At 46.6% G+C, this 9551-nt stretch overlaps 1 pseudogene; it reads right to left on the bottom strand.

Moving 5' to 3' along the window:
- Positions 1-1785: 1785 nt before the first annotated feature.
- On the bottom strand, positions 1786-3195 carry LOC146789891 (uncharacterized; annotated as a pseudogene).
- Positions 3196-9551: the final 6356 nt, after the last annotated feature.

The raw sequence follows: 9551 nt of genomic DNA, 5'->3' as shown, positions 1-9551 counted from the left end.
ATTATCTTTTGCCAATTAGTTTGGAAGTCAAACATAATGCCTAGATAGTTAAAAGAATCGACAACTCCCAATTTTCCCCCTTCAGTAGTAATTTGCGGATGATTTCTCTGTTTTGTGCCTGCTACTAGAATAAAGGACTTTGAATAATTAACGTTCATATCTAGATTATTCATAAACTGCATGTATTCCAGGACTAGACGACGCAGTGCGTTACTAGTATGAGCTAAAAGCACTGCGTCGTCCGCATATAGTAGAATTGGCACCTGTGCTGAATTAATAATAGGGACATCCGGAGTAGAATCCAACAGTGCAGATTCTACACCGTTGGTGTAGAGTGCAAATAAGAAAGGGGCATGAATGCACTCCTGCCTCACACCTCTTGCAATTTTAAAAGACCTGGTCCACGCACCATCCCTTCCATAGTGGACACAGGCTGAAGCACCTGAGTACAGGTCACGGTTGATATTAATAATATTCAGGTCATACCCATTGCCTCCATGATCTGCCACAGCCTAGGCTGTGCCACGCAGTCAAAGGCTGCGGACTGATCTATGAGGGCTAAATGGAGATGACCTTTTTTTGCAGCCGTGTATTTTGCTATAATTAGGCTCAGGTTCAGACACTGATGCACAGTGCCTTTCCCTTTTCTAAAGCCGAACTGACATGGAATGATAATATTCTTTTCTAGGGCCCAATACTCCAGTCTGTTTAAAATCAGTCGACTCTTTAATTTTGCAGTAGAATCTATCAAAGAGATAGGTCTATAGTTTTTCGGAATCAACCTATCCCCCTTTTTAGGTCTCCCGCCTAGCGTTGCACTGCGCAGCAGTGTTCACGCAGCGCAAGATATTTAGTAGGTGACAAATGGGGATTTAGCACTGACCTAGGAATTGCACATGCTCGTGTGTGTGCGATTCTTTTTGTGCTACCCCATTGGCCTTTGCGTGCGTCATTTTATAAAAGACTGCAGGCAATTGGCCAAAGGCGGGCGCATTGCTCCACCCATGGCCTATTGGTGTCTAATACGCGCTTGGTACGCGTAATAGATACCAATAGGCCATGTGGTTTCAATTATCGTGCCCAGACACAGGCGCGATAATTGAAAGCACATGACTCGCAGTGGCGCGCGCGCGTGCACCACTCGCAGGCTTCTTTTTTGATTATTCCATGCGCTGTTAGTAACAGGTCTTTGTATTACTACTCAGTTTAATAGCACTGTTGCCACGGAAGGATAGACTGGTTTTATTGGAGTCGAACTCGGGAACAACTGATTACAGCAGACATCAGCGACGAGCGTTTAGCTCACTGCTGCACCTTTCTGAAAAGCAGCAATCCCCTCCTCCCTCCGGGCTGAGCCTTGGACGTTAGGAGGTGCGGTACCCACTGACCTCATGCTTACCTCTGGGAAGTTGTCACTCGTCAGGAAGTAGGTCACGTGACTGGATTCATTGCTCGAGCCCGTCAGCTCTCGCAGGGTGTCACCCTGGTCCTTGGCCCAGTGCAGGGGGTTTCCTTGTCCTTCGTCTGTCCCATCGGTGCTCTGCGGTCTCTTCAGCGCTTCGTGCTCTAGCGCCTCATTTATCACAGCACACAGCTATCCCTCCTATCCGGGCTACTTTTCACCCCGCTCCTCTCTGCTTGGATGCCTCTGCTCTCCTAACCCGAGTGTCCGCCCCTGCTCTTCTTCTGTCCGAGATATTTGGTCTGCAGCACGCTCCTCTCCGCCTCCGACTCCAGGTGCAGGAGCCTCTTCGTCTCTAAGCCCTGTGGCGCCAGAATCACGCCCTACTGCTGCGCCTGCCCTTTCACCCTTGAGCCTTGCTGCACATGTTCTCCAGTACCATGCTGCAGCTGCCCTTCCATCTCTAAGTCCTGCTGCATCTGTTCTACAGTGCCCCGCTGCACCTGCCCTTTCACCCTTGAACCCTGCAGCACCTGTTCTCCTCCCTCCTGCTGCAGCTGCCCCTCCACCCTTGAACCCTGCAGCACCTGTTCTCCTCCCTCCTGCTGCAGCTGCCCCTTCACCCTTGAACCCTGCAGCACCTGTTCTCTTTCCTCCTGCTGCCCCTCCACCCTTGAGCCGTGCTGCACCTGTTCTCCTACCTCCTGCTGCAGCTGCCCCTCCACCCTTGAACCCTGCAGCACCTGTTCTCCCTCCAGCTGCCCTCCACCCTTGAGCCGTGCTTCACCTGTTCTACTCCCTCCTGCTGGAGGTGCCCCTCCACCCTAGAGCCGTGCTGCACTTGTTCTCTTTCCTCAGCTGCAGCAGCCCCTCCACCCTTGAGATGTGCTGTTCCTGTTCTTCTCCCTCCTGCTGCAGCTGCCCCTCCACCCTTGAACCCTGCAGCACCTATTCTCCGACCTCATGCTGCCCCTCCACCCTTGAGCCGTGCTGCACCTGTTCTCTGTCCTCCGGCTGCAGCAGCCCCTCCACCCTTTAGCTGTGCTGCACCTGTTCTGCTCCCTCCTGTTGCAGCTATCCCTCCATTCTTGAGCCGTGCTGCACTTGTTATGCTACCTCCTGCTGCAGCAGTCCCTCCACCCTTGAGCCATGCTGCACCTGTTCTACTTCCTCCTGCTGGAGGTGCCTCTCCACCCTTGAGCTGTACTGCACATGTTCTACTCCCTCCTGCTGCAGCTGTCCCTCCACCCGTGAGCTGTGCTGCACCTGTGCTACTCCCTGCTGCTGCAGCTGCCCTTCCACCCCTGAACCCTGTAGCGCCTGCTGTCCTCCCTCCTGCTCCCCCTCCACCCTTGAGCCGTGCTGCACCTGTTCTCCTGACCAGTGGTCCCGCTGCCCCGTCTTCCCCTCTTGCCCATTGCACCCCTCCGTGTGGAGTTTCTCATCGTCCAGAGAAGCAGGGCGTACTGCCCCCTTGCGGAGGGACAGTCTCCCCTCTTCCCCATGGCCCTCTCCCCTCCCTAGCTGCGGCTGTACCTCGCCCATACCCCCAGCTGACGCACACCCGGCTCAGCTTCTTCTGCGGCAGGGGCCCGCTACCCCATGGCCCCCTGGCACAGACCCTGGAGCAGGGACCGCTCCCTCTGCCCGCTCAGCTCCAGGCGACACCACGAGCGGGTCTCGTCGCCAGTCATTTCCTGCCCAAAGATGACATACAACCCCCGGGGCTGTGCTTCCTTCCTTCCTCCCGCCTCGGCCGCCTCCGTCTTCGGGTTCTTCCGCTGCAAGGACATATGGGGTCTCTCAGGGCATACCTCGTTTGGCATTCTGAGCATGATTTGAGAGTACTTTAACACTGCATTTGGACGGACTACAAGCTTTCTGCATGACTTGTGAGGCCTGCCTTAAATGTTGTCTGTAACAATGACTGTCATTGCTGCATCTTTCATAAATGCAGTACCTCTGGAGGTAAATGTGGGACTTATTAGAGTCTAAAGCATCGACAAAACACTGAAAGAGCTGTTGGCACAGGCCCGCCCACGGAGATGGGTCCTCAACTTTGTTCCACAGAGATTGTGGCTCTGAACTCAATCACTAAGGGTATCCAGTCTGCTGGCAGAGGTCCTGTGAGAAGTTGGCCTGGCATATGCTGGTCACTAGTTATAGTGGCCACCTTGCACCAGTCCAAGTCGACTCTTAAGGTGATAGGTTAAAGACAACCTTTAAAGAAAGCTATCCTAGTGGTAGCTGTGGAGAGCAGCCTTCAGGCTAAGTCTTGAAGGAGTGTTAAGCTTATTATTTTACCATGGATAACCTCTTGAATGACCAAATGAAAGAGTAGTCCACACAGGTATATATATAAAATATATGTATTTATTCTAAACAGAATCCCACAAGTCTCTTTATGAGGCTAGAGGTAAAGTTACAATTCAAACAAGCATTTATAGATACAATAAATAGCACTGGAATCACAGGGCCCCAGGGGGGGACCAAACCATATATTAAAAAAGTGGTATAAGAACCACGACAATTCTACAGACAATGCCTAGGGCATTTAGGATCGCTGGCCCCTTAAGAATCCACCCCAGGTGATGAGGAAGGGGACCCACGGGAGGCGCATGCAGTGGTAATAGCTGCTATCGGGATCTCTATTAAAGCCTATGAAGAATGTCGGGGTTTGATTTTTAAAGATAAAAGACACTTCTAGCAGGAGTTCAAAGTTAGGAGCTTAGAGTTAAGCTTTGGAGGAGCCCACTACCATGAGAGTACCGAGGTACCACTGTTACCTGCCCCAGGGAAGCCGGGTGCATAGGTCGTTTTCGATGTCGGGTCGCGGGCTGATTTTCAATGGGAAAATGTACAAAGCTGCTGCTAGCCAAAAGCGTTGATGATGTCGTGAAGACTGAAGTCATAGATCTTGTAGAGGAGAACCTGAAAGCAGAGGGGACAGAGTCCGGGTCACGGTACAGTGACCAGGGAGCTCAAGGAAAAGAGCCCTTCAATGTCGGGTGCTTCAAGTGGAAAAAGGTGTAGCTTGGATCTGCAGCCACGGGCTCCGGGAGGATTCAAGGAAGGCCAGCTTCTGGAGGGCGACTGTCCCACGAAGGATGAGGGTCGCTGCGGTGTTAGTGTCCAGATTGGATCCACTAAGCCTTGGCAACCGCAACCCACGCAAGATGAACAAATCAGCTACTGGTGCAGACTCACGAGGTCTGAGCAAGGTCCCCTTCAAGGAGACTATAGAGCAGGCCTAGAGCAACCAGGGGAACTCTTAAAAGTAAAGATTGACCTCCGCTAGGGCAAAACAGATTTGCTAAACCAACATTTAGAAAAAATGCTGTTTGTTATAGATGTGGATCTAAGACTCACCTGGGTAATTTTGTAAATTGTCCAGCGTAGGGAAAGAAATGTATGAGGTTGTGACGAGGGGCTGCTCACGGACGATGTCTCCTCTTTAGAGACACCTCATGAACAATTACCTCCTTACCTCTCCCCCGAACCCCTCCTCTATTTTCAGGCCCCAGCTCCCGCGGAGGATGGATACTGCCCCTTTAACTTCCCTCAGCAACCTGCCTTGAACGCTGATCATGTGACATGGTCACATGACTTCCTTCCCTTCAAAGAGGAAGCAACTCTGGGAATCGGCGCGCCACACCGGAATCCAGCGAGGGAAGCAACAACACCGTCTAGAAGAGACTGCGACATCCAGACCTTCTTCGTCGGCCCAGGACTCACAAAACCGTGGAGTGGCCCCATTACGGAAGGAGAAGCAGGAACTCCGCACGCCGAGAACCCGCCAGATAGAGACCTGGAAAAGAAGGAGCCGGACCTCCTCCGGCAATGCGCTGAGCCCCGCCTTTTGGACTAGCGTCAGCCACTGGTGTTTTTCAGCGCTTGATGGAAATGTTGTTTGATGGTATGCGGTGTGTTCAAAGCTTTCAAGATGAAATTATGATCCACGCCAAAACTAAGGATGAGCATAATGTACTATTAGACAAAGTTTTAAGTATAAAACCAATTTAAGCTGTTGCAGCACACCCTTTTATTTATTTGTCAGTCCAAACATAGTATAGGATGAATTCAAGACACAGACCAGATTCATATATGAATCTAAACAACTCAGAAAAATTTGATTCGATCAGTATTATACATAACCAATAGACAGTCCAAACCAGGTTAAACAATTTTCAGATCCTTGTCTTTATTGGTTCTTTTTATAAAGATTCCCAGCACACGAGCTAGCCGACATGTGTTTCGTCTGTACTCAGACTTTTCAAGGCTGGAAGAGTAAATATCATACAATAAATATTCCATGTATATATATATACAAATTACAAAAAATTTCCTATTTACAAAAAGATAAGGATTCACAACCATCTCGTTGTCAGAGCCATTAAGATGAAGTTAACAAGGATTCAACCTTAAATGCCTCATCATTTATAACCATTTCACTGTGGAATAACCATTATGTACCAAAAACAATCTATGGAGAAAAGAGATCGAGGTGACATTTGGTATAAAAACCCTCTAGAGGGCAGGAGAATAGGAGCATAGCAGAGAGTACAGCTAATCTCATATGCATGCAAAGAGATTTGCAAAAGGAGTCAAACAGACACCGGTGAAGTGTTCCCAAAAGGAGGACTATGTGAGTATTACCTATAGTTCAACTGTGTGCCCTGGCACCATACACCGCTGTGAAAACGTCCAACAAAAAATCAAAAAAGACCCACCGGTATGGGAATATAGCAACAGTTGATTGAAATATCGAAAAGGCACGAAGTACATCCGACTGCATGTTACGTTTCCCAAGAGTATCCGATGGAATTCCCGCAGATCTAATTGTACTGAGTAGAGAGATTAAGTGGATATGTCCATGGACAAGTAACACAATAATAGAAGACTATATGAAAATAGCCACATGTTTGTCACTAAAAACCTAAGTGTAACGCGCGCCTGCGTATTGTTACCCGGCCTATCAAGAATGTGATAGGTACAGCTCTAGTCTCATCAACGTAACCCTTGTTCCGTTCCATCCTGAGTGCACACGTAATAAAACGGTCAGGAATGGGGCAAGGGCAAGGGCAACTGTACCGTTGCTAGGACAGCGGAGAAAGGGCCTCCACTGCACCTAGGCATATATATTAGAAGCAATAGCATAAGCATAAAACACAGTGTTACCAAATGTTTATAGACAAGAGACTTCAGTGTGCGAATATATTGGAAGCAATGACAAACGTCTAGAGCACAGTATTGACAAGCGTTAGTAGACAGAAGACCCCAGTGTGCTAATATATAGATCGGAGGTACGCGTCACAGTGCCTGCATATATGTCTAGTGGTCACACTCGCCCAAAAGAACTATATGTCGTATTCATCTAGTAACAATGGTGAGTCATGGGTTTCCAATGGACAGGCTCACTGCCAATATAATATTGTCCTAATGCATGAGAAAATAATAGAAATTAACAATGTCTTGAAGATCATTGAAAAAAAGAGACGTAACTCCAAATGAAGACACAACCCCCTGAAAATCAATTGGCGTACCTCTAAAGAGCTCTGGCCCCTGTATATGTATGACGTCTGGCAAATTGATTGGAGTATACTTAATCAGGTTGGTGATCAACAGTAAGGGTGCAGATCCATGATAAGAATGTACCTGACAATAGAAGACAATGTCCAAGTGAATGGGCATATTAACAGTGAGTGCGGCAATGGAAGTGCGTCCTTAGAGACGTCGCAATGTACTCACCCAAGTTGTAAGAGTGTCCACAGCACCTAGTGGCATGGAGGTCCGCTCGCATAAAGTGAAGCAAAGCACCTGTAGCCATCTTGGAAATTTGAAGTCTCGATCACGCGTCACATGATCTGTGAAAACGTAATGATCATGTGACAGGGGCCGAAGTCTGCGCTGTTGCTAGGAAAAAGCAACCGCCATCTTGTAGTGTTACTCGATTAGTTAAATGTATAAAGTAAGCACCGAACGGGAAGCTTGATAGAACGTTATACCGACGTGGTGTTTTAATGGACACCGCATTTCATGAAAAACATTGTTATGGCCAAATATGCTCGGCGTCACTGTACGTGTACATGCATAAGGATAAAAGTTATCTCTGGCAAATTATGTTGAGCGCATGGTGTAAGCGAGCACCGGGCGGAGAACTTGATTGTGCATGGTACCGGAGTGGTGCCTAAATATACACCACATAATTATGTATAACATTGTTATAGCCAAGTATGTATAGCGCCATAGTGCATATTAGTATAGGTGGGTGAGTAGTCTATCTGATCGTTTGTGGTTTAGTAATGGGTCACACGACCCATAGGTGTGTTGACACCCATACAAATCACCTGGAGTCACTGAAAATAAGGACAATATAAAATTGGGTTGACCTCGAAACCATTTGGCTGTAAGACTTGGGGTGCCAATGAAATAATATTGGGTCTTCTGTTTCCATCAGTTATTACAGTCTTTTACTATGTGTTTTTATTTATTTGTAAAATTGAATTTTTGATGTACACTCTGGATGTGTTTTTATGAATTTATTGCACGCACGTTTTTGTATTTTATACCAGAAATATCTATATATATAATATAATAAAAACAGAACTTTATATTATCCTTTTCTGGTTTTTTATGATTGCTGATGATTTTGTATGTTGTATGTATGAAAACTGTGGGTACCCGTATGCTTTGAATAGGAGCCCAAATGGATTTTGTTTGTGACAGAAGTGTCTTTTTTCGTGTCCTGTCCCTTTGGCGAGTAGGACTCCCCCTCTCCTTATTTTATACTGGTGCCTGGTAAACAGCCAGACACCATTAATATGTTAATATCCCAGGATCTGACCAGTCCCTTAGGAAAACATATAGTTCTCTATCAGTGTTAAGCCCTAAGTCAACCGTTGTTAATTTGATTAGCCACTTAGATTCAAGTTTTCTATATATTTAGTATTGCAATTCATAAAGTGATGTATTTGAGGTATCTGCCCGGTGTTGTAGCTGAAGCTAGTCATTTTGTTTTTAGCGAATTGGCATACACTGCACATTGAACATTTGTGAAAACCCTTGGGTTTCGCTGGTAACCATGATCGATTTTGGTCTGTACCTCTGTTGCCTGTGTTTGATGGACTAAGTATGTTACACAGGGTTCTACCCCTTTTGTATGTGATACGGGGTTTGTTAGAAATATATGGATCTAAATCGTGATCCAATTTCAACAGATGCCAATGTCTTTGCATTGTCTTGAATATATTATTTCTGTGTGAATTGTATTGTGTTATCAGTGCAATTTTTTTCCTCTCTATTTCATTCCTCTTTTTTGGTTTCAACTTGAGAAGTCCTTTAAGTTTCATTCTATTGATCCTGGTGTGAGCTCTATCTAATGTGGTATGATCATATCCTCTGATAAGGAATCGATGTTTCAGATTGGTTATCTCCTGCTGAAAAACACTGCCGTTACTGCAATTCCTCCTTAGGCGAGTCATTTTGCCAAAAAGTATTGCACGAATTTGAAAACCAGGGTGGGCATTGCTGGCGTGCAACACAGAGTTGCATGCTGTAGTTTTGCGGAATAGTTTACACTCCAATTTGCCATTCTCGACAAGCAGTGTGATGTCTAAAAAAACAATCTGATTTGTGTTAATATTGTGTGTAAAACTCAAATTATAGTCATTGTCATTGAGACATTCAATGAAGGTGTCTAGAGTTGGGCTGCCACCCCCCCCCCCCCCCAAATCATTAGGATATCGTCAATAAATCTACCCCAATATATCGGAATTTGTCAAGTTGGGTGGACATAGTTTCCAAATGTGATGTTCTTCAAAGAAGCCCATATAAATGTTGGCGAACGATGGGGAAAATTTAGCACCCATGGCATCCACAGAGTGTTGTTTATACCAGGTCCCATTGTGCATGAAGTAGTTGTTATTAATTGTTAGCCACGTGAGTTCGAGAAGCATGACAGTGTGTTTGTATAGGGTCGCATCATGTTTGGATAGAAAATACGAGAGTGCTTCCATCCCTTTGATAAACGGAATGCTAGTATATAGTGCACTCACATCTAGGGTGACAAAGGTAAGGTTGTTAGTCCAAACTAGATCTTCCAGTTTGTTGAGAAGATCCTTAGTATCCTCAATGAAGGCAGGTAGATTCC

The sequence above is a fragment of the Triturus cristatus genome, chromosome 10 (assembly GCF_964204655.1).
Source record: "Triturus cristatus chromosome 10, aTriCri1.1, whole genome shotgun sequence".
Lineage (NCBI taxonomy): Eukaryota > Metazoa > Chordata > Amphibia > Caudata > Salamandridae > Triturus > Triturus cristatus.
The sequence above is the reverse complement of the archived record's forward strand: the minus strand, read 5'-3'. Positions and strand labels throughout refer to the sequence as shown.